Consider the following 26005-nt stretch of genomic DNA (forward strand, 5'->3'; position numbering starts at 1 on the left):
ATCAGGTATAAATTTACACCCATAAATGTAAGGGCAAAAACACTACTTCCTGCAGATCAGAATCTATTTCTCATTTGTTAATGCCTCATTCAGTGTCAGTTGATCCATTTAGCTGCAATGTGCTGTTTAGTTCATAAGGCTTTTGAAAGAATGCTATTATCATGCAGACTTTTAAAATAATGCCAATAATAGTATGCCATTAGCTAAAGAAGAATGCCGTGATTAGATCTATTCCTATCCAAAGACAACCAGCCATGTTGATAAATTGGTGTGATCTCCTTGCTAAGTAGTGTTCGGATTTGCCTTGACTCAGTAGTCTCAGTAATAAGTGGACTGGTAATTCAGCTTCTCTCCATTTTCTGACTATCTTGACCTCTACACCTTTTTTTCACATTATCGAGTGAGCATGGTATTTTCCACACACTAAGTAGTACAGGCAATAACTGCATGTGTCTGTCTAAAACTGGGAGATGTTAAGGATTTTTAATATATATAATTTTATTACTTTCTTCCACTGTGCGTTAAAGTTCCATGCAGAGTGCCTGTTTTTACTTAGCTTTTTTTTTTCTTTTTATTACCGAGAACTTTTCAACCTTGTGTGATCTCTTTAAAATTCCCTTTAGAATACATAATTGTACTCGATCAATTTGTTAAAGGCTTTTGAAGTGTTAAAAAAGCTACATTAAAATTATTTTCTTTCAGGTTTTATGTTAATGAACATAGGTGCTATTCAAAGCAAAGTCAGTGTGTCAAGGGAACTTTAACTAAAGTTATTCATACATAAACTAAAAAAGGAAACATCTTTAGTGAAGGAAAATACATTTAATGAGTAAGTGCAGCACACAATTCCTCCTTTCAAAACTGTCAGTTCATATTGAACCTCCATTCTAGATATCTTACAATTACTTTGTCAACAGAAGGTAGAGTAGTGATGGATGATACATTGGTTCTTGAAACCAAACTTTCTGTGAGTTACTTAGGCTGAAACTAAGTGCTTTTACATTCCAGTCTTATTGATGATAGTGGTTTTATATTTATCACCCTGTCATTTCAGTTGACTGTATCAGCCTCTTCAGTGCAGGAATATGGACACTAATGGAGGTGTGTCCTTAGTGCTCTAAAGGGTCACAGTCTCATTCCACTAACACGTTCACAGCCCTGTTATAAGCTCAGAAATCATTTTGCCATTTTAAACAGTAATCTGTGGCTGTAGGTGTATGAGGCCTGGGAAAAACATTTTCCTACTGGTCTTTTTAGACCATGCTACCTCTTTGACACTGAATAGGCTCCTTTCAACTTTCACTAATAATAATGTTACTGTTTTGCAACCTGCCCTATAATAATCAGAATTCGACCAGGGCCTTGGGAGTCCAGGATCAGATTGCAGCATTTATATATAAGAAATTCTGTCAAGAATCAATAATAGTCTTGGGTCTCAAGTTCCTTCTTTAATAATACTTTGATATGATTTGTCACAAGCTAGCCCACAGTATCCACCAGATTTTATTACTTAGCTTGCAGCACAGTCTCTCATCTTTGAGTCATGAGATCAGCCATGGGGAGACCTTTAAAAAGCTATATTCTTTACTGTTTGGTTATTACAGAAAGTCTATATTACTCAATAATATCTTTTATAAGGTGTGCTGTCACATCTTCACATAGATGTTTAACCTCGATGTAGATATACTGAATGCCTGGAGGCCATTTTAGTGACATGGACATTGTTTTTCATGATTGGATGCCAAATGTATCAACAAAAACAACAGAAGTTGGGCCTTATTTTCACAGCTTGGTAGTTCTGACTGAATCTCATACAAACTGTCGATAGCAACTAAGATTTTATTTAGAGTGTAGAGTGTAACATTTTTATTACTTGAAAGTAGCAGGAATTCTGTGAAAGCAATTTAGATTACTTTCCACTGTAATATCAGTTCCTAAGGTTCTACTGTGTATCTCAATAAACAAGATCCTACTGTGTCACTCGCATATTGTGGTTCTAAATATATAAGATTTAACTCAGACCAGAAATTCAGGTAGTTTCAGTTGGCATTTATTTATACAAATGGCTTACAAAATGAATTATATGTATTCTTGACTTAAGGCACAATATGCTTGATTCAATGAAATTTTCAGTAAAGTTTGTTAAAAAGGGCTTTGAGTCAATACTGTCTAACCAACTTGTGAAATTCAGATGCTCATATTCCATTTTTTATGAAATTAGGAACTGAGAAATCCAGGGGAAGAGGGAGGTTTATTGCAAGCATCTTGGGTGTCATCAGAGTCATGCATGACTAGTACCAGTGAAACAAATTACAGATAAACATGCTTTCATAAATCATGGGATTTTTTTCCAAATAGGAATTTGGGAAAAAAAAAAACCCAACCCTTTAATTTTAAATGCTTTTATTATTAAAGTTTTCTGTTTATAATAGGAATGATCTATTGTGTATGTCTCTAAATTTGAAGATTCTTTCAATTTGCTATATAATCATGGTGTTCAGAAGACAAGGAAGCCTTTAAATTAGGGCATGGGAGAAAACTGAGTTATGTTTTTTTGGACCAGCCAAAGGATAGAATAAGAATAGAAGCATGCACATTTTTCAATACTGCTCATAATGAGGATCTCAGAGATAAGTAGGTGTGATAATTTAATTTTAAATATCATATCTCCCTGGTTTATAATTTTTTAAGCCTGTCCCAGTAAGATTTGAAAAGCAGGTAGGTTAGTTAATCCTAATGTATAATAAAGCTACATGGCCTCTTCTAGCTCAGAGCTAAGAATACAAAACTATTAATAGAGCCATAGAGTGTTGTAATACAGATATTAAAACCAAAAATAATTCTAAATTATTTATTAAAAGTGCATGGTAAATTTTGAATTACAGAAAGGCACTCTTGAATTGGTTCTAGAAATTTCCAGTGCTTTGTTTTGGAAATGTAACATTTTCATGGACTGAAGCAACTTCAAGAATGAAAATGCACATTGGTTAAAGACTTTTATCCCTGAGAAGCTACTAAGATTATTCCTTTAATAAGAATTTAATTGATAAGTGGAGCTATTTCCTTCCTTTGCAAGTTAACCTAAAACAAAGAGTTTAGTAACAGATGCCCTATAATATCTGAAATAAAATATTAATTTTGCAAATTTTTGAGATTTTTGTCAGCATCCTTAAAAAGCAAGTTCTCAGCAAATATAGCAATGTGTAATATTCATCCATAATGTTAATTTTTAGGCACTCTAGTCAATTAGTTTTGAGGCACTTAAATGATTGTTGTCTAATTATGTTTGTGATGTTTGATTTGTATTGAATGGGTGTACTAGAAATATGAAAATATATGTTTTCCAATAGATAGTTTGGAAAAATTGATGTATATGGTACCACCAGGTGCCACCATGTTTACATGTGCACATGTACACACACATACATGCACATGAATGTACCTAAATAATAAACCACTAGTGAAGCAATTGAAGCAATTGTATTTACCTTTTATAGTTTTAGAGCCATATGTACCATAGTCTAACTTTCAAATATCTGAATAATCTACCTGCAGGTAACATTGAGTAAGAAAGTCTGGAGTAGCCTATGGGAAAAAAACGGAATTATATAAATTAGATCTGGACTTGAACACTTCCTATGCAAAATAAAGGAGAAAAAGAATTGGGAAAGCTGTGAAGTTTAGAAAAGGGAAAAAAAAAGACTTAGAAGTGGGCATTTGAACAGTAAAATTTGAAATAGAGAGGTAGTGGAAATGTGGCTTCCTGCCTGCATTTCATAGGCTAACCTGTAGTCTAAATTTATGAGAAAAAGAGACCATGTTAGCCCTAGACCTGCCTTTTCTAGCTTGACCTTAAGCCCACAAATTGAATCTGTTTCATCAGAACAATTCATTCAGCCTGCACACTGCTCATTTCCTTAGAGCTCTTATCACCCTCCCTGAGGAACCTAAGGAAACGTGTCCAGCACATGACCAAAATGCAGATGTGGCCTGTCATACAACCTGATTTATACCTGCCACATCCCTGCCTAGCAGGTATTTGGTATTTTTCAGTAGCCTTCTCTGTACATGTGAAGAGAGAAAGGCCATTTAGGTGGCCCCTGGTGGCTGCAGAAAAGGGTGAGTTATTGGATACATCTACAAAGCTTCCCCTTCCCAACAGGAAAAGACTGTTCTCCTCTAACATGTTCTGCCAAACTCGTGGTTTTCATTTGCTCAGGCTTCCAGCAGTGTACTGACTATCCTAACAAGAGCATGACATGTGCTTACTTTTTGCATCATTGCTAAGCAGGAAGGAAAAGAATAAAAAAAGCACCAGTCATATCTTTTAAATTTTATAAATGCATAGTGGACACAGGCATACTTTTTACAACTAGTAGCAGAGGCAATCTCTTCAAGACCCTCCACTGTTACTGGTTCTGGAGTCCCTTACCAAGACACAAAACTAATCAGACTACCTCAGATCCCATCTGAGTATTTTTTCCTTGACTTCCTTGCTATTTTTCTTTTTTCCTTGTGATTTAGCAGTCAATCCTGAGAAGCCATTGGCTATTTTCATAGTCAGTTAGCTGTAACATAATAACAGGTTCTGTAAAATCCCTCAGAATTCAAAGCAAAGCAACATGCATGGATACTAATTGTATGAGCTTGATGATTCTGTGAAATGTATTGTTTACAGGCGTCATTAGTTTTATTGGTAGCAGGCCAACTGTGGCAGAGATCTATTTAGCGTGTGATAGGAAAGCAAAAGAAAGTGTTAACTTGGGTTTTGATCTTATCAGCTTCAATCACTTCCATAAATCTGTGCTCCAGAAATGCATCTAAGTTTGTCCTAACTTTCCTGGGAAGCCCATATTTCCCTCTAGTCCCATCAAAGTTCACTTTATTAACCCAGGAGTTATAGGTTTCAGCAGAAATAAATTCTTTTAGCAGCAACAAAATGTACTTGTCAGGCTTTCCACCAGATTCTCTGAAAATCTCATTCTTTTGTGTAGGAGCCACATTTTGTATGCTTACCTCTGGCAGCTGCTCTTCTGCAGTACATTTGCCATCTCCTGCACCCACATCCACACCAGTAATACCCATGTATTCATCAGCTTGTGTTTGTATTCCCATCACCTCACTTAAGCATACAATTCACAGGAGCCAAAAGAAATGATTGCCATTTTTTTGGAACAGATTTAGGACAAAATAAAAGCCAGCAGAGAAAAAGACAGGTTTTATACTCCTGAACATTTGCAAGAGTACTGAATGTTGAGGGAGAAAACAAAATTGGATTTACTATAGAGGAAAAATACTAAATCCTGCATACTCATCCTTGGCTTCCACTTTAGCAGAATAAACAGTCTTGGTTTAGATAAAGGCTTGTTTGCAGTTCTGGTTATGCCTTGTGGAAGTATTCAAATTCTCTTGCTTAGAAGTATAAAAACACCTTTGAAAGGGGCATCTTCCTGAGCAATCTTCTGATTTGCTTCTTAAGCAAATTTACCTGATTTTGCCAGATCTGTTAACTGATCTTTTTGATGTTTTCTTAGGAGGTTGCCTATGTTATGTTTATAAATGTTGCATGTACATCTCAGTAATCCTTGTATGGCTTCTAAAAGGCTGTTTCAGAGTTAAATCAGCTGTTCTGGCCTTAGATCTGAAGAATGGCATCAGTTCATATGTTTTGAAAATCTTAGTAACAGACAATGGCTCATAGCTTTGGAATATTTACTTTGTCTAACCTGAACCAGGAGCTTCTTGATGAAAAGATGAGACTTTGGCCAGGATTGCAAGGAGACACTTTGAAATTAAGAAGTTGAAAGGAATTAGAAGGTAATCCTCTGCTGAGTGTCTGATTCCCAACAGAACAAAGTGAGGGAGTGAAAAAAATGCCAAAACAGGGAAACCTAATTTGAGCTATTCAGTCTCCTAAAACTAAGTGTAGCTGTGTCTTGAGTATTCTTGTATTTCTAGAACTTCTTTTTTTTTCCTGGTATGATATTCTTGTAGCTAATTCCATTTCTTCCACTTAACATCATGGCATCATGGTCACAGAGGGAATGGATGGACACATCTACACTGCACTGTAGAGTAGAAGGCAATATACAGCAGCATGGAGCTGTATACTTCCAGGGCTAAATTCCCTCCAGAATGTAAGAGAACTCATTTAAATTTAGCTGCAGGATCTATATATTGCTTTACACTTTTCTCTGACAGAAGATAAACCTGGTGCACTCTGCTGGGATTAGCATGTTGATAATCAGGCATTTTGGTAACATTACCAGCTCAGTCTCAAAGTTTCATTGTAGGAGCTAGAAGATTTGTGAGTTCAAGTTGGAAAGAAATGAGACTGGAAAGAAGTGAAAAGAAGAGCTTCATCTCTGAGCTACAATTGTGAGTTCTTGGGAAGTAAATTCAGTGCACTGACTTTGACCTGAAATGATTATTCTTGTGCTTACTGTGACTGCTGCGTGATGATCCTGCATTTGTTCACCATACAAAGAGAGAGAGAGAAACATGGCAATTCCTGATTCCTCCTGAAAGGAAATCTCTGTTTTAGAATGCTAGAAGTGCAGCACTGGAATGTGCATTTCCAGTAACTCATTCATTAGCACTGAATATCCAAAGAAGGAGCATGCTCAATGCAGGCTGACAAACTCAGACCGTTTGGCAGGTTCTGAGATTTTTCAGAGGTTGGCATTGTGACATGGGCTGAGCTTTTAACCTTGCCCACAACATTAATAAAATTTAAACTGAAAGAATACATACTCCAAGCAGGGCATGTTCCCAGGTTTGTGCCAAGGTCTAAGCCGTGCTGTACCTCAGGACTCTGAGCTCTGAAGTGCTTATTAATTTTCCCCTGTAATTCCTAATAAAATTGTATTGCTGCATGAAAGCAACAAGGGCCTCTCTGATAATTTACCCTCTGCAAGTTCAAATCCATGTTAGTGAAATGAACTGTCTGCCTTATATTTCAAAAGTAATGAATTCAAATTCTGTTGGGATTGAAATTTTATTAGAAATTCTGCATATCTTCTCTTCTTATTATTTATGGGTCAAATGGATCATTATATTGATTGATCAACACTTAATTTGTTATTATCCATAAGTACAGCAAATAATGAAAATACCCTATCACTTTGTTAAAGAATCATCAAAAGTGAAGGTAATAAGATACTTTTCTAATTAATTTTTTGCGTAGATGTAGATGAAACTTACATATCTCTGACCACTCAAACATCTATTAGGAAAAGCAGAGTAGTAAAATAAGTCATATATATATATATATGTATACATATATACATTAAAGCCTGGATTTTTAGCAGTGCTCACTGTAAAAATAAGCAACATACAGGACACTAGAGATTATGATAATGCTCTAAGTTAATAATCTGCAACACAGCAACAAACTTGCGATGTTGTCTTGCACCTTTGTTCTAGGAACTAGGTCTGTACTTTCTAGCTGGAAAGAGGAGAGACTGGGAATTTAGTTGTATTTATTTATATTTATTGATTTTTTGAAGTTATAACTGATTCTCCTGAACTTATTAAGCTCATTTGCTCCTAACTTCCACTGACTTTCAACCCATAAAATGTAGGGGTGAAACATAGCATTCAGTCCATGTAATGTATATATACATATGTACTATACTGTTCGTAACAAGTCTTGATGGAGTCACACTGGGTCTTATTTTCAAACATTCTTAGTGCATAGAAATCCAACTGAAGCTTACAAAAACTTCAGAAATTCATGTTCCTGGAAATCTGGAGTGCTTTTCCTAGTGAGAGTAGCTATCTTCTGCCATTAAGAAAATCTATAAATTAATTGTTTGGTGTCTCCACGGGTCTAAATACTGCCTAAAGTAAGAATACTCTTGTCATGGTGCAAAGCAAAACTGAAAATAATTTTTTTTTTTTTTTTTTTACTCTCACAGTCATGTGATATGGATCAGAGTTAAATGCATTATAGATTAAAATTATAGGTTTATATATTTTATTGGTAATGCAGAAAATCAGGCGACTCAATATATATAATGTATTTTTTTTCTACTGAGCTGGTCTACAGGTGTGCTCAAATTATACAATGAGTTGTTCATGAACAGCAGCACTCATGCATGTGATATTTTTTGCATGTTGTATCTCAATTACCTTTACCTCTGCACAAAACCAACTCACTGTTCTTCTCTGAGCGTATTCCATGATGTGCTTTCACGTGAGACTTGTAATTACTTCATGTGTCTCATAAATCCCTCCACAGTAACCTTGACTAATTACAAGTGGGCAAGCTAGCATATTGTGGTTGGCACTGAGCTCCTCACAGACTGGCCACCTGAGAGGCCAATAGTCCACAGAATTTTAAAATTCTCAGTTGAAACCTTTCTTCCATGGAAGCACCAATTTGTCTCTTTACTACACAGGTGCCAATTTTCGTGAAAGTTATGGCAGACTTTATGTCCTTACAGTTTCTACAGTTTTGCCCCCTCCTATAAGGAGGGGAACTGACAGATGGGTGAAAGAGCAAACAGTGCAATGTTGTCTGTTTTATCCTTTGAAACCTAGGCTATAATGATATAGAAAACTTCATTCACAAAGCTATGAAATATCAAACAACACTTACAAAGTTATGTACCAAACACCACTCACAAAGTTATGAAATACCTTATAAATATGAAATATCTTATAAATATAAAAGGTGAAACTCTGATTTATGCCAATAATCTTTTCAGACACTAATGTTTGTCAGCTACCAAACATTATTGCATATGCTACAGAAAGCATTATAATTTGAGACCCACCTGTGCCATTATATCAAAGCTAAAATTATTCCATGAGACTTTGGAACATTCCATGGTGGTTGATACTACGTACTTTTAACTAAAAGCTTCTCCTTTCACTTTACATCAACAGAAGTGGAACAATTAATGCTTCAAAATACAAGAGAAGCTTTTGTTCTTGTTTAAATTTTTGTACCTTAGCTTGAAAGGTATCTTGAGCTCCTTTGAAGTTTCCCTTTAATATACTGCACCCAAACCACTTCTTTATAAGAGCCTCATTTAACTTTCACATTTTAAAGATCTTTCAATGCAAGCCCAAATGTAACAAAAGAAAGTGATAATTGTTGGAACAGAGTTGTTGAATAGTGTAGACCTTGAATCTTATGGAAGCCACATCCTGGAAGTATCTTGTGCAACTCTGGCCCCTGTGTATAGTTGGCAGGTAGGTCACATTGCATATGATTTGCTTCATGCTCCAGACTAATGTTCTCTTGAATTTTTAATCAAGTTTAATAATTCACAGAGACCCCAATTCCACTGAGCTTGCAGAGAGCCCCACTTGCTGCCAGTGGCATTCCCTCAGAGGTCTGCTTGTGCAATTCTCAGGTGTGTGCTTAAATGCCAATTCTCTAAGTCAGGATGAGACTTCTGTAGCTTTCCCTGGGCATCAGATCAGGCTGTGCATCCTTTGGTAGAGGATTGGGTTTTCTCCTGTATGTGAAAACAGCTACCACCCAGCTGACAGTAACAAGAGCAACAACTGAAATGCTGGTTTGAGATTTCAGTGAAGCCCCTTAGGACTGCAGGCAGAAGGTGAAGACAGTCAACACTGAAGAGTGCAGGATTGTTTGCAATAGATCCCCATTAACTGCCCTGGCACTCCCAGTAGCTATATAGCAGTCATATTCCTGCCCAACAGCAGGGTAGGTAATAGAGTCTGCAGAAATTGTGATTGTTTTTGTACCCCTGTTCAATTCTCTGAATTCCTTGAGAGTGATTAATGATAGTCAGTGTACAGTTTATTTAATTTACCCTATTAGAAATGGGTCATTTCAGATTTCTGATGTCTGCCTGTCTTTGAGGCTATGATGCTGTCATCAGACTCCATTGTGAGTGAGCAAATGTTTATGTCATACTGTGGTTTATGAGTCATATATCATGTCTATATTTCAGCTTGGTTTTGTGCTGCTACACAAACCTAGTGTTGTGGGAACTCACACAATTTCAGACCTCTGAAAGTTTAATTCTCATGCACTATACTTATTTTCTTTCTTTCTGAACTGGGTCAGATGTCCCTTTTTGTAATAATTTAATTAACACTTTGGAATAATGATGCATTAATTAATGGAAGATTACAATGAAAATGCTTCAGAATTACACTTTATATCAACATTAATGCAAAATGAGTTCCTCCTGGATAATATTTCTTACAGAGAATACAAAAAGAGATAATACTAATTAGGCCATCAATTTAAATTTACCATAATTTCAATCCTTGTCACTTATCTCTTCTCTAGCACAAAACCTTCTGTTCTACCATACACTTTTTGCTGCATTGATATTGGTGTGGCAGCCAGACCAGGAGTAATTTCCTAATGTACATTCTTGTATGTTATAATACAATTCTTACTGTAGTCCTGGTTTTGGTGTCTGTGGAGGATTGAACATTAAAAATCCTATATAGGTTCAAGAATGTTCTGACACAGGCCTTCTTTGGGTAGAGAAATTTCACTTGCAAAGTAACACCCTCACCAGAGGCGTAGGATTTTGTGTTGTGCGTGGCACATTATTAGTCTGAAACACACAGACCAGGTTACTCTAATTCTTCCTGGCATGGCCCAGATTTGCTGCTTCAAATGCAACATCTGCACAGTCATTCTTTTGTGAGCATTATTATTTTGACTGCTTCATACCAGAATGTTAAGCAAATAAGAAATCAAGCTTTCTGTTCCCAAGAAGTTTCAGTCCAGCTACGTATTTCAACATCCAAGAAAAAAAAGTTTTTTTTAAAAGCATATCTGATCTCACTGCACTTTGGTGCTTTTTTAATTTATATGACCATCACCTACATTCTGCTTTTGGTGTGGGTAAGAAAAGAGGACTAAAAAGACAATTCTGAAATGCAAAGCATGAAATAAAATTAGCAAAGATATTTCAATTTCGATGATCAACCAAAGCAGCTTGCTTTCCTCACCCTTCCTGACTCTCTGGCAGTCTGGTGGAACCTGCTGGGTCACCAGAATTTCCAGGTCCTTGCTCTTCCACAACCTGTGCCTAGGACCAGCAGAGTCAGTGCAGAGACCACTCAGGCTGGCTTGGAAGCACTGATGTTCATTTGGAATTCCCAAGGTGTGCAGGAACCTAGCCATACTTCTGTCCAGACTATGAAATGAAAAGTAGTCAAGGATGTGAAGTGAAGTCAGTACCATCACATGAGGAGTTTGAGAGTTCTTCCCACACTGTCAAGACATTTGGAAATTATAAAAGGAAATTGTTTTGGTTTTACAGGCTGCAATTCTTTCAGAACCTGCTGCATGATGGATTTTAATGCATTTGGGAATTTTTATTCCAAAGACAAAAACCACCAAATTCTGAAATTCCCTGTGAAACTGACTCATTGCACAGCTCTAGTTGCTTTCTTCAAAAATTGAAATATCCTACTTTATCAAAGTATTTTGCTCAGTATATTTTAATGGGATTGTTTTATACTAGACATTTTTACTAATTTTACTATATAAAGTTGAGTGACTTATTTCAAAACAAAAAATGGTGGTACCTTGTTAGAATGTGTTCACCAACAAGGGGATTTAAAGAAGCATTTGCCACTCAGCAGATCTGATCAGGAGAGTAGCTGTGAGGAACTACAAAGTAGTGGCAGAGTTCAAAGAAAGCAAAAGCCAACATAAATGGTTGTGCTTTATGGAAAAGTATTCCAGCCTGCATAATAGCCCAGCAAATTATTTTCTTGGCATATTGTGTATCTTCAAAGGGGGCCAATCTTTTTTATAGACATTCTGAGTGAAATGTATGTCATGTAAAGAACAAGCCAGATCCAGTGAAATGACAGCCCTAAATGACATAGCCCTAAACCACGAGCTGTGTGGGATTTGACCATGACAAAACTACCTGGCATTGTGCACCAGACCAAATTTCACATATGGGGCTTTGGCTTTGGCTTTCTCTGGAGAGCTCCATTCTGGTCTCTCTATCACAAGGACAAATTGAGTTAATGCAGTACCTCTTCTCCTTTGCAGAATTTATTTGGTATTTAGAAAAGGTCAGATATGTAAATCTGTGTGATTTGTATTATGAAACTACCTCTTTGTTTGGGACAGTTCACTATAACTGTCCATCAGTGTGCAGAACTGTTAAAAGAATATGTATTTAGGAGTGATGATGTGAGCAGATTTTTGAAAATATGAAGAAAATTAATTATTTTAGGATGAATCTATTTAGGTAGAGAAACAGATGTTTTTAAGAACTACAGTAAGATCTCATCATTAGATGGGCTTTTAACTCAGTGGAGAGTAGACAGTGTACTGGAAAAACTGTGATAACTACTACATGGACTGAATTGATGTAGATCCCAGTGTTCTGGAATTAAGAAATCTTACAAATCTTTTCTATCTGTGACTTCTGAGAACTGGCAAAGTGTGGTTCTTGTAGCTCAGGACTCAAGCCAGTATAATAAAACAGCCCTGTATAGTAAACCAGCTTTGTGCTGAGAAAAGATTTACTCTGTTCCAATCTACACTGCTTTCCCATCCCATGTGTTATTAATCCTTTACTTTCAAAAGCAATAAAGTATACTTAGAAAAACATAAAGAAAAGTGAATATAATTTTTTAGATTTAATGTGTAACATCAACTAGAAACTAATTGGATTAAATATTGAGGTAAAAAATACCACTATTCCAGACTTTTTGTCTAGGTTGCACATTTTAAATATGGGGTTTTTTTTCTGTTTAAGTATTCACATTGTATTTTTTTCTCATTAACCTGCATGGTCCCAAAATGAAGAACTTTTAATCTCAGTCTTTTAGATGATCTTAAATCTTCACTGCTAAAAGAACTGTGTTGTGGAGATCCAAATAAAGTAGTTTAGCTGGACAGCTATGTGATGGTACTGTGTTTAGTTGAAAGTACAACTGAGTGTCTATGTACAGGGGATGAAAATAGGGTTTGATGCCTCTCTTGAAGATGACATCATTATGGAACATTAAAACCTAAATGTGCAGATGTCAGAGTTAAGTTCAAGTGTTTTAGTACCCACATATTTAAGTACTAGGCTTTTTTTTTCTGACACTTTTCCAGCCTTAAATCAGATGTGGAATACTTGTAAGGTGGTGGCTGATAGAGGATTTCAACAGCTTGTCAATTTTAAGTTTACATTTAAGGCTTCTGCAGAACATCCTCTTCTATGACAGCACCAATACATTGGTAACACCTGCCTCTTCCCAGCTGATCACACCTGTTGACACTTAAGTGCATATGCAAATCAACTAACAACTTTCTTCTGGTTCTTTTTCACCTGTGTTAGTACTGGTAGCTCTGCATATAATAAATCATGATATACAATGTATTCCTAATTAAAATTAATTTTATTGAGTACCACACCTATTTCTGGTCATATTACTTAACAATCCCTCTAAGTTAGGAAGGATAATTCTAAGAAAACTGTTTCACAGATATTGGTAACTTTTGTATAATACCATCCCTTGTCTTGTGAGTGATGTCTATTTAAATTTTGTCCCAGAAGAGTGAGAAAGTTCATGTTCATGTTGACTTTCTTTAGGTGTATGAAAGAGAAAAGCCCTAGAAGAGCTGACTGGGAAGGTTACACTGATAGCCAGAAAACGTGGGACCCCTTCCACAGTGCTGGATGCAATCATATCAAGCTAATTCCAGAAGGGATAATACATCCACAGGAAGTGGGGCTGATCATAGGAGGTTTCTAGCATGGATTCTGAAAGCAAGAGAGCTACCCTGGTGCTACACCTGAGTTTATACATCCTCCATCTTCATGGTGGCAATTAATTAGGGACAGCACTGCACTGATGATGCCATGCTGCTTACAGTTCTGCTGCACTGGAACATGCAAGTGTGGTTGCAACTAGGTCAGAAGTCACTGCACAGATGTTTGACAAAGCCAAGACAAATATTATTATCACCAGAGTTATAAACTCAAATTTTGCCAGTGAAAACTTAAAAATCACTACTCACACACATTCTCAGAGCTATACTACAAAGATTGGCTAATGACTATTGAACATCTGAAATATCTAAGTTGAAAGGCAATGAATAAAAGCTGTAAGAATTGGAGAACATTGAATAAATTCAAAGAAATCATAAAATCATTATAAGAGACCCGATAATGGATATTTAGTAAATAATAGTTTTTTAAGTTATTTGCTATGCATTGTTCATTCATCTCTAATAAGTATCATACAGTATAAATGGTATTTTTATTTCAGCTCCTAGAACATAAAAAATCGGTAGATGCTAGCTGAGAATTTTGCAAGCGTGTCTGAATGCCAAATCAACTGAGGTAAGTTGGAGTTTATGTCCCTGAACATATTGTATGATCAGTGGATAAGGCAGAGTTTAAATATAGATTGAAAACCACAGGCTATTAAGTATCTAGGAATATTTTACCTTATGGAGTTGAAGTCTACAACTAAATTTAACAAAGAGGTAATGTGAAATACAGTGAAAAAAAATTGCTGGGTGGTCTCTGCCACATAGTGTATTGTGTGGTGGAAAAGGCTGAGAGCCATAAGAAAGATATTGGGACCAAATCTGGCATACTGTATACATTAAATATCTTTCTATTTACCGTCTGAGAAATGTTCTTTAAGGAACTTGTGGGCTGTTTAACAAAAACTTTATGGCATTGTAGGAAGCCCAAAATCTGGGATGAAAATGCTAGTGTTAGCCAAGCTTTTAGGTGGAGCAAATTTTCCAGAGTTACAAAAATATTGGTTTTTTGTGTAGCCAAGAAAAGGATGCCATGTAAGTGGATCTCAGCCCATTTGGATCACCTCTGAAAATGCACAAACATACTTTTTCATTTGTTCCCATTAACAAGGGTGAACTGAAAAGAGCTGCATACAGTGTTGAAAGCTATGGCTAAGTAGATTTTAAATCATAAAGAAAATGGAGGGGAAAATACACAGTGGAAAGACAGGAAGCCCTTTGAAACAAAAGTAGCATAAGATTTGTTTGAGGTATTTTGACTTTTATATTATTTTTATGTGTCAAGGCCCTGAGGGTACCATCAGCCTCATGGCCTCAGCACTCCCTGGCCAACCCTGTGTCTGGCAGCTGCCCAGGGCTGGAGCTGCCCTGGTGGCACTGGGGCAAGCCCTGGTCTCCATCCATGGTGCTGCCACGCTCCCTTCCTGCAGAGGCCTTGGCAGGAGTGCTGTGTGCTGCAGTGTTTGTGTCAGACCCATGGAATGGTGTCTGTGTCTGCCTCATCTCCTTGTAGAACCATGCTGGCTCAGACCAGAGCTCCAAGCACTTCAGCCACAGCCTCTCTGCAGACAGGGAGACATTCTGTGAAACTGCTCTGCTTCTCCACTAGGACTGACACAGAGACCTCATAAGTAAAACACAGACTTCAGCTAATTTCTAAGGGGTTTCAGTCAAGCCCCTCAATTATATTTGTTATGTCCTCCCATTCTCTCTGCTCACTTCAGGCTTCTCAGAATTGCCATTCATAAACACCACAAGCACCAGTCTTAAATGCTGAAGGGAGACAGTGGAGTAGGGTTACACAGTGAATGCAAAGGAGTTGTAGTGTGCTGCCTTGTTCCTGCTCCTTTGTCTTTGATTAATGGGAAAATAAACACCCATGAGTACTGCTAGGGAGACCTCAAAAGATGTGGACAGATGCTTGTCTTATGGCTCTTCAAAGGGCATTTACTACCTTAAGTATTCTATGATTGTAATTTTCATTGAGGTTTGGTGGCTCTATTCCATTTGTATGGGTATCCAATTACAACTCAAATATTTGCACTTGACAGCAGTTTTAGACTACATAGTTAAATGAAAAATGAACCAAATGCAGTACATACTTTAATAACAATCAGTCTTAAGAGAATTTTTTGAGGAACAACTTCTGACCCACCAGGATTATTAAACATCCTGTAGCATTTTTTGTAAGATTAGTCACAGTGTCTTTTTGAAACTCAATTTATATTATTACATTCTGCCTCCATAAATCACCCTACGGTATCAACTGAATATAGTATTCTTCTGTCAGATATTGTTGTAGAAAGTTAAAAAGCTGTCATGTTCCACCTCAGAAATGGATCCACTTTGCTAGAATGTAATGCAGTTCTATTACAAGATTTGGAACTTTTTGTTATTTTATAATCCAGTACATTTGCAAGAGAATTCTTTTTTTTTTTTTTCAGTGCTTCTTGGTGTCCTCACCTGTATCAATGAATGTAGAAATGATAAGTATCAGCATTTTGCAAAGACGCTAATTTTCAGAGATTTTTTTCCCTAGGATTGAACACAAAAGAAAGAAAACCATACATTTCAATTTGCACCAGCAAAGAACCAAATTTCTAGTTTTTCAAGTGTGATTATTTACTTAATACATTTTATTTCTTGGCAGGTCTTGCAGATGATGCAATAAATGTCACTCCTTCCTTTTACTCAGCATTAAGTGAACAGATCATTCTCTTCCTTTCTTCTTTTCTTTGACTGAGAGGAAATCCAGCAGCCCTGCTCCTCTTGATTATTATATATCTCATATGTTTGCCAGAATGGAGATATAAACCTAGTGCTCTATCCAGAATCATGTGTGAATAATTACATTCTGTCTACCTATATTCCCACAATAATTTCATTTGGGTACAGTATATTTCTTCATTTCCTGCTCTTGGGCCTGTTTTGGCATCTATTGAAGTTAATGGAAAGTTCTCAAAGACTCTGGTGAAGGAAAATGTCCATAAACTATGGAGTAATTCTGTTGTGGTATTAAAGAGCTTGAGTGGACATAAGTAGAGTTGTATCCTATTATAGATTGCTTTCACTGCCTATCTTTACCAGTTTGGAAAACTCTTCCAATTTCATAAATGTTATGTGTTTATTCAAGATATAACAAATGCCAAATAACATAGCTTTTAGGTATTCTGTTGTAGACATCTTATATGTATTAAATTTACAGATACATATGGTTGAACCTGGTGCCACTGACTTTTGTAAAGATCTTTCTTTGGACTTCAGTGAGGATGTCTAGGTAATATCTTAAGAGTAGTAGAGGATAGTAGCCTTCTAATGCATAGAAATTCTGTGGATGTCTGGGGATAAAAAAAAAGAAATAGAAAATCTGTTCAAAAATTGAATTCAGGTCTTTTGAATCCCCTATTAAACTACAGTACTCTATGGTACTTTCACAAAGACATGCACACAGTTGCATGTTGCTGCTTACTTAGAAAAACTTGGAATTTTTCCAAAATATAATTTTGCTGTTTCTAGAGATAAAAAGCAAGGGTTTTGAACTCTTCTCAATTGTCTCTGGAAGGTTCTTCAGATGATAAAAAGAGAGCAACTCAAAATAGAGGCAGACCAAATTGTAAAATTAATTCAGACCTGAGCTTTCCTAATTCTTTACGAGGCCCATCTTTGATTAGGATTTATTTTATTTAGAATTTTAATAAAATGAGGGTCACATCTATTGAAACTAGATGACCCCAGGCTGGAATATATTTGATATGGTTGTTCCCACCTTCTTTTCTCTCAACGATTATATTTTATAAGTTATTCCATTCACTCTCATTCTTGGGAATTTTGGTCATATTCTCATGAGTCAGACCCAGGCTGGGGCAGGACACAGGTCATCTCTTTATTCCTCCAAAGTGTCTGTCATGTACTTTTAACCTTGGCCTGAGCTATTGGCATGGAAATTGCTTGTGTTCTAAATATACAACATTCCTTTCCTTTGGCCTTAGACAAAACTGGGACTAGTGTAAGTGGTGACAGCATCACACCATTTTTCAGAAACCAGCATAGGATTTTTGCTATGAAGAGCAGTGAAGATAATCACAGCAATTTAATGTTGTGATTCTTACTGTGGAGGTCATCTTAATTCAAGAGCAAAACCAACAGCCTTGCAGTGTCATATACAGCATTTCTAATAATTCAAAAATCCTCTAAGTCAGAAGTGTGGTACAACTAAGCAAAAACCCTTCAGACAAGAAAGATGCTTTTATTTTATTTAATTTTCAAATGTTTCTGCTGCTTGCTAGCTTCATAACCCAGGGCAAGTTTAATTAAAGTCAATGAAGCAGTTTAAAGTGAAGAAGAAATCAGCATTAGAAAAAGTGTTGATTGTTTTCTAATTATACCATGGACTTTCTCTGTAATGGATTCTTGCCTCTTTAACTCTAGATAAAGCCTGATATCCAGTGTAGACAGGAGTCCTGGGAAACTCCTTATTAAAATTTCCTTACTAGTTGTTTATCTAGTTATCTTAGCACTCTTGTGACATGATCAATTTCGCTGCTTTTTCTCAACTGTTGGATTAGGTGGATATTGTCTTCTGAAGATTGTAACAACAGAATAGTGTACCATGCAGGAAAGTGTTGCATGTACAGTTTAAAAATCTCTTAGTTTATTAATCCTTTATTCAGAAAGTGAACCTGTATGATACAGTTTACTTGTCCAGATTCAGCCTGAATTGGGAAATTCCAATGAATATGGAGAATAATGGTTATTTTGAATGCTGCCTTGAACCTACTCGTGGCTCAGTAGGATTTGTTTTTGAGTGGCCTACAATACAAGTGGCACTCCTCTTACCCTCAGTGGGTAAGGATCTGCCAGTGTCATATTCCCTCCAGTTGCCCAGAGGAGCTGTGGATGCCCCATCCCTGTAAGTGCTGTAACCAAGTGTGACCAAGGCCAGGTTGGATGGGTCTCTGAGCAATCTGGTTTAGTGAAGGGTGTCCCTGCCCATGTCAGGAGGATGGAATTACATGATCTTTAAGATCTCTTCCAACCCAAACTATTCAATGATTCTATGATTCCTTCCCAACCTTTACTGACTTGACCCAGTCAATGGAGAGTCTGCATTCCTGACAGGCTGATCATCAGCAAGACTTGCTCTAGTAGACACATATATCTCTTTAGGAATGATGGATTGAAGTGCTTTCTGGTTCATCCTGAGGTACAGGTGAAGCTCAGAAGGGATGATTATAGGACTGCTTGACTGCCCTAAGATAACAGTTCAACATTCCAGACAATGCAGAATCATGGAATCATTTGGATTGGAAAAGACCCTTAAGGTCTTTAAGTCCAACCATAAAGCTCACCCTACTGAGTCCCCCAGTGAACCTTGTTCCTCAGTGCCACATCTGCATAGCTGATGCTGAGCCAATGCCCCAGCTGCATTTTTGTCCAAGGAGTCCTCCTGTTTCTGTAAGGCTGTGTCTGCTGGCATTTGCAAGGTGTCTGCAAGACAATGTTACATGTAAAACACTCAGGCTCCAGCTGGTGCATCTTTGACCTGGATGTGGCAGAGTGAGCACATTGTGCAACTCATCAATCCACATAAAGTAAAGGACATCAGTTTTTGCATTATCCAGCCCCTTTAGTCTCTGTTCATTCAAATCATTAAAAAGAACCCCAAACATTCCTAACAGAAGAATTTAAATACAGGCTGATATTTATCCCACAGATTTGCAAAACACCCAAGGAGTAGAGTGGATCTTATTTTGTGGCATGCTAGTTTTCTTCTTGGTAAGTCTGTAACACAATGTATAGAATCACAGAATAACTTGGGTCAGAAAAGACCCTTAAGATAATTGCTTCCAACAGTAAACCCAACATTGCCAAGTCCCACACTAAACCACGTCCCTAAGTATCACATTTACACATCTTTTAAATACCTCCAGGGATGGTGACTCAGCACTTCCCTGGGCAGAATGATGGTTGGCAATGGTTGGAGTAAAGACATTTTTCCTGACACCTTATCCTTCCTTCTGTTCAATACAGCATCTCATTGCTTTGGCCTTTCTGACACATCTGAGTTCATCTCATCCAACCTACCAGAGGAACATGTAGCCATGTCATCCAAAATTTTACCATGAGTTTTTATATTTTCAAATCCATCTGCATATCCAGAAAAATTCCTACTGTGCTGCTACATAAAAGCATGTACTATGTTGTACCAGCTGTAAAAAAGTAAAGTAAAAAAGTAAAATCAGGTTTAGTAGCCTGCTGTAAGTCCCCTTTGTTCAGGACTATACATTAAATAAAGTATGTATTATAACTTTTGATATATTTACTCCTTTATTTTATTTTGAGACAATTTATTCAGTCTGCAAAATGCTTCCATGAACATTTTGGCTTGACTGTCCTGAGGCCTCCTTAAATGGAACAGGTACATTAGGTAATGTATTAGGAGATTCTGAATTGTCCAGTTGTTCTTCATCACCATTTTGGTGGGCATATTTCTGGTCTTGATGAGGAAAGAGTGTGCTTGGAAAAATGCAGAAATCTAAGCATGAGCTTTGAGGTTTCTGGCTAAAGTTTAGAAGAGTCTAACATTTACAGACAAATTGAAATGCTCCTTAGCAATGCAGTATTCCTATGAGAAAATCACTAAATGCTCACAGAATCAAAGACTACAAATTAAATCTTTTGCATCTCTCTAGAGAAGCAATTCATATTAATTTTGCAAACAATCAACTTAATAATCTGGGTTTTTTTAGAAATGGTAACTTATTTGTACCTTTGTATCAAAAGACACAAGTCAATTGGATTGCAAGATCAAGCACTTGGAATTTCAAGGATGGCCCTAGAATCCCAAGTCAGCTTCTCTCAGCTATGTGTTAGGGCAGCATCCTTATTTACAAATCACTAATTAGTTTTACCTCATTTTGCACAAGAGGGTGATGATTTGCAGGGAACAAGGAAGGTGTTGAATATTTCTTTTTAACTTCATTGCCTAGTCTGTAGTCTTGGGCCTTATTTATTGCCCACTGTGCCAGCTAATCCAAACTTGCAGTGCACTTGAAATTACTAATTTCTTTTTACTATTTTCAATGGTGTTCTTCATTATAGAATTATATTGATATTTCCCCAAGAAGTTTTTCTACGTTGGGGAAGAAAGAATATTATCCCCATTTCATGATGGGGAAGGTGTAAATTTGCTGAACAGTGGTAAGAAATCAGCATGACTAAAACTCTTTGTAAAATTTATGTTCTCTCAGTGACATTGCATGTCCTTATGTCTCTGTATTATGTGTAAGGGTAAATAGGAATTTTGACTTCTTGTTTTTCTATCATTCATTATGTGGCCTTTCTCTATTACACCATTCTTCATTTGGGCAGTCTCAGTCTCTTTCATCTTTGCACATTGGGATTTTCTTTTAGGCTCCCATTGTTGTGACTGCTCATATCTAGACATTTCTACTCTAGAGAGAATAAGATCAAAATTCTGTTTGATTGTCAACTCTCTATCTCTCTCTCAATATTTTAATCTGGAAGAATAGATTCCACCAAATTACTACAGCAGGGACAGTGTCACTGCTGAAGTACTTGGTGCTAGGACTGAGTAATCCCTTTCAGAGACAATGAATGTGTGTGCCATCAACCAACTCTGACAGAGGATGCTGGTTAGCATTAATTTTGTTGAAGCAAAATTCTGACTGCTGATAATTAGACTAAGCTGAATGAGCTTAGTTTGGACAGACCACTGCAGAGGCTGGAATGGTCCTTTGCAATGGTTAGAGCTTGATTTAAAAAGCTGTGTACATACAGCTGTATACTGTATATATGTATGCATACAGAATGCATATTCCATGTCTAAACCACCCAGTGACTTGTATCTATTATTCAGACTACCATTCACTTATGTGAAAACTGTGTCTTTAAATTGGAAACAATATTAAGTAATTAACATAAATATATCCACTTCAGCAACAAGCTGTTATAAAAATAACAAGAGATGTAAATTTGGGAGAGCTGCTAATGAGGTGGATCAGTGTGCTCAGCCTGGGCCAAGGATGCTGTTGATGGCAGATAGAAAAGCGTGTTCACACACCAGTGAAACTTAAAGGCAGGGCCTTACCATCCCAGGATCTTCAGAGGAAGCCAAGTCCTTGAGGAGCTGTAGAATTTCAATTTTTCTTTGGTTGCTTGCAGTGACTATTCTTCTTTTCCAAACCAATACAAATGTGAGCACTAAATCATGTTTTGGTGTCCTGTCACCATGGGTCACTGTGATCACACAGCAGCTAATGGTCAGGGGCTCAGCACATCACTGTTCCAAACCAGCCCAACTACTAAACATGAGAGGCAGTTAAAGGAGAAACTCCTGCTGATAGCAGAAGCTTCTGTTTTATCTGAGAATGATTTACTGAGAAGATAATTGGTGAATTCCCAATGGGAAAAAACTTGATTCTGTCTGAGCATAGGTTACCAAATGTACAGTCATAAAGTAATTGATTTTGTGATACATCAGGTAGGGACATAGTTGAGACTATTGAACTTTTCACTTAGGGCCTCAGGGTGAACTTGAACCAAGCTTCCAAAGGTGAAGAACCAGTACTTAACATGTGCAGGGTTTTGCACTCTTAACAGCCTCTTTAACTTTCATTTTTCCCTTTTACCAAGATCTAGATTTGCACAGAGTCTCATTAAGATGGTTGAGTTGTCATTGGAGATAATCACCAGAGGAATGTGTTATAAAAGGAAAAAAAAGTGTGTCTAGAAAGTCTGAATAATTTTTTTGTGCTGTTGTTTTAGTGAAGAGGCTTTGGATGCTGATAGAAAAGTTACTATAGCTATAGGGCACATTTAATTGCATTTTAGAAACTTCTTTTAATCCTGTAATAACAAAAAATTAAATCAGTGCTGACATTTTTTTGTTGCCAGAAGAAGGTAGTAAAAGGGTAAAGAAATAATTGTTAGTTCTGAGAATATAATTAGCAACTTTAATGCTTTAATCTAAAAAATGCATATTTTGAGCCTGGGTGAATGATTAAAGAAAAGATATTGAAAGCCTTTGAAATTTCTAACTTTGTTTTTAATTGTAAATTATGATCACTATAATTAGCTCATTTAGTACATTTATAATGTAAACAAATATGAATATACAGAACTTCAGTGATATATTTCAGGGCAAATAAGAGCAACATTGTGACCCTGGGCTCTATTTATTAAGCTTTCTTGTAGTGTTTGGCACTGCTTCATTCTTTCATACGTTTTCCCCCCCTTTTTTTCCAGAAGATAAAAGAAAGCCGTACATAATATTTGCAGGTCTCTGCTGAGGTCTTAATGCATCTGGAACTACACTGAAGAAAACACAGATAGAAATCTGGTTCTTTTTGGACTCCATTTAACTCTAACTCTGAAGCTTTCTTAAAGCTAGACTTTTTATCATGTTAGAAAATAAATACTGCATATTTCCTTAAACACTAAGCAATTAGATGAACTGAAAGTAATATTATTTTTCAGGTAGACATGCTATTCCATAGCTAGCTATCTGCTGAAATGCAGTGTGTCTGATACTGCCTGTCCTGTTTCCTGGTGATGCACTTTGTGTAGCATCCTGGGACCAGGTTTCAGAAATCTGCTCCTTTCCTGATACATGTGCTGCCCTCCACATCATGGTCACACAAAGAGGAGCTGCTTGCCTAAGAGTCCCTGCATGCTAATGGAAACACTTAATGAGGAACAGGATGTTATTCTCCCACCAGGTTCAAAGATTAAAATTTGGGGTTTAGTCTCACCATTATTTTTGTAAAAAGACATCTTTTGTTACATTTCCAGAGCTCAGTTATCATGCTGTGACACACTGCATCCAGTTCTGATAAGTCACGGAAAGTTATGATTAGTTAAGCTCCTTATGAATAGAGAAGGCTTCCCTGAAGGTTGAAACTGGCCTCTAACTTGTGATTTTAAATCAATGTTGAAGTGTTTTGACTAGGCTGCCTTTGTGTACACTAAACAGTTTAAGGTTACTTTTTAATCCAGTGGTGCCTGTTTTATGATGTTCATTTGCTGCAATTGAATGTTGTTGTGTTTGTCACTGCCAGCTGTCTCCTTGGGATCCTCTAGAAACTAAGTTGTTTTATCTCAGAGGAATGAATTGTCAATAACAAGCAAATAATAACTTTTCTTCTGAATTTTCAAGATTAAAAAACCCTCTTCTTCTATCATATCTCCCTTATAATGTATAGCAAAGGTTAGTTGCTCTGTTCTTGCATTGTGAGCCTTCAGGAGTTAAATGTTTATAGCATGACACAAAAGTGGAAGAGGCACATATTGCAGCAGAGCATTCACCATATTCTGTGGATATTTTTTAGCTGAAGGAAGTAAACCCTGATTATTACAGCTGTCACAGTGACATCTGATCCTTCAGTATCAGTGACTTCCTCACCCACCATATGACCCTGATCACTGCCATGATTCTCTCTCTGCTCCTAGAGTGGGAAAGGTCTTGGCTCTCCAGGTGCTGTTTCAAGTCTGAAATAGCAACTTGTCTGTCACACTCTCTCTGCCTTACTTATTGCTTAAGGACCAAGCAAAAAATGTTTAATGTAGAAATGGTCACATGTAGCAACAAAGTAAAGAATGTGTCTTACGTCTGTTTCAGGATTGATGTAGAACTAGGTCACTGAGAGTACAGTTCTTAAAAATGAGCAAACATTAAAGCAAATTTGCGGCTTAATTTCAACAATTGTATTTTTGCACTTTCTGTTTTATTTTGGGGAACACACTGCTTGAAAGTCATGAGAGGTACCTTTAAATTTCACACAAGAACGGGGGTGTATAATAGCTTGATAATTTCTGTGAGTCAAAATTGAAAACTTTAAAAATATTGTTATACAAAAATTCATATCTAAAGCAGATCTTAACTCAATTTGGGGAAAAAATGAGCTAACAAGCAAAAATGTTTCATGAAAATATATTTTAAAACCTTAAAGCTCTAAACCAAACTCCAGAATTGCGTAGGTGAGATGAATAGGGTTTCCCAAGATGTGCATTTTTCTCTTCTCAGTAAGTACCTTATTTATGGTACTAATTTATAGCTTGCTTATCCTAGGCAACATGAAAGACAGAATACTTTTCTATGCAAATAGATATGGCTTATCAGGCCTGCCTAATTTTTAAGAATGAGGTATTGGAAAAGATTCCATACTCAAGATAACAGAGCTGGCCTAACTGGCTATTGCTCTGTACATTGTGCAAGCTTTGACACAGCAGTTGTCACCTTTCCAGCCCTGAATGCTTATCTTTTTAAGCCCTGTAGAGCTGTTAAATTCATGTAAACTGTTATGTGGGGCTTGACAACCAAGGACCATTGTTTGTATATTAAAATTCAGCTGCATCTGGACTGAACTAGAAATTAAGTAGATATAATGGCAGAGTAATAAAGAGGTTGGATAACTAGCTTCTGTAAGTTTTGGAGTGATTTTAGGTTCTTAAATATAGTATTGCAAAACTACTTTTTTTTGGCTTTGATGAATGTGTCTGTGAGCATCTGACCTACAATTCCTCCTCTAATTCAGAGGGAGGAACATTTCTGGGCAGAGTGCTTTTGGTCACCTTTGTCAAGGTGGAGCTGAGATTTTTACAGTGTCCCCCATGATGAAGAAATTTTAACAAACACAGCTGCAGCATGTTACATAGAAAAATGTTTTTATTTGCAATGGAACAATACACATTTTAATACCCTTTGCAATATATTCTGGATTGCAGTTGCAAATACCATTTTTATAGCATGAAAAGTCCTTTCTTCATGTTTTGTCAGAAGCATATGTCCATGTGTAATGACATACATATTTAATATGTATATATGCTCACATAGTGTATGTATATATATTTCAAGTGACTTCATAGCTCATGTTAAGATAACACCATCCTTTAAAAATAAAACCTTACAAAATTTTATGTAGTTGTAAACTAAAGTTATGAAGTTATATGTGAAGTTAAAAGGTTGTAAATGCAGTTCTGCTTATCTTAGTGGAAAACCAGATCAGAAATTGTCAGCAGAGTACTTTCAGAAGAGTTCTGTCATGATTCTGAAGATGGAAAGCAAGATAGACAAAGGATTTAGAGCTGATGCAGAAAGGGAAGGGAGGGTATGTGTTCCTGAGAGAAAACCATAAAAAGAAATGTAAAAAGTGGGAAAATTAAGGTGTGTCCACTCTAAGCATATGTTAGACATTAACTCAATAGCAGGCAGGGCTTTGCTCTCTGTTAAAGGAAAAAATAGAATTCTGT

General features: G+C 36.7%; 1 long non-coding RNA gene across 2 annotated transcripts in view; it reads left to right on the top strand.

Annotated features, from left to right (window-relative positions):
- The window catches only part of LOC306805754, a 444702-nt gene that overhangs the window by 196392 nt on the left and 222305 nt on the right, over positions 1 to 26005 (top strand). Inside the window, exon 1 of one of the 2 annotated variants that reach the window (XR_013775289.1) lies at positions 14232 to 14306. The exons of the other annotated variant lie outside the window; for it this stretch is intronic. This is a non-coding gene — a long non-coding RNA (uncharacterized lncRNA). Of the gene's footprint in view, positions 1 to 14231; positions 14307 to 26005 lie in introns of those variants that run through there. 2 annotated transcript variants of the gene reach the window in all.

The sequence above is a fragment of the Erithacus rubecula genome (assembly GCF_903797595.1).
Source record: "Erithacus rubecula genome assembly, chromosome: 10".
Classification (NCBI taxonomy): domain Eukaryota; kingdom Metazoa; phylum Chordata; class Aves; order Passeriformes; family Muscicapidae; genus Erithacus; species Erithacus rubecula.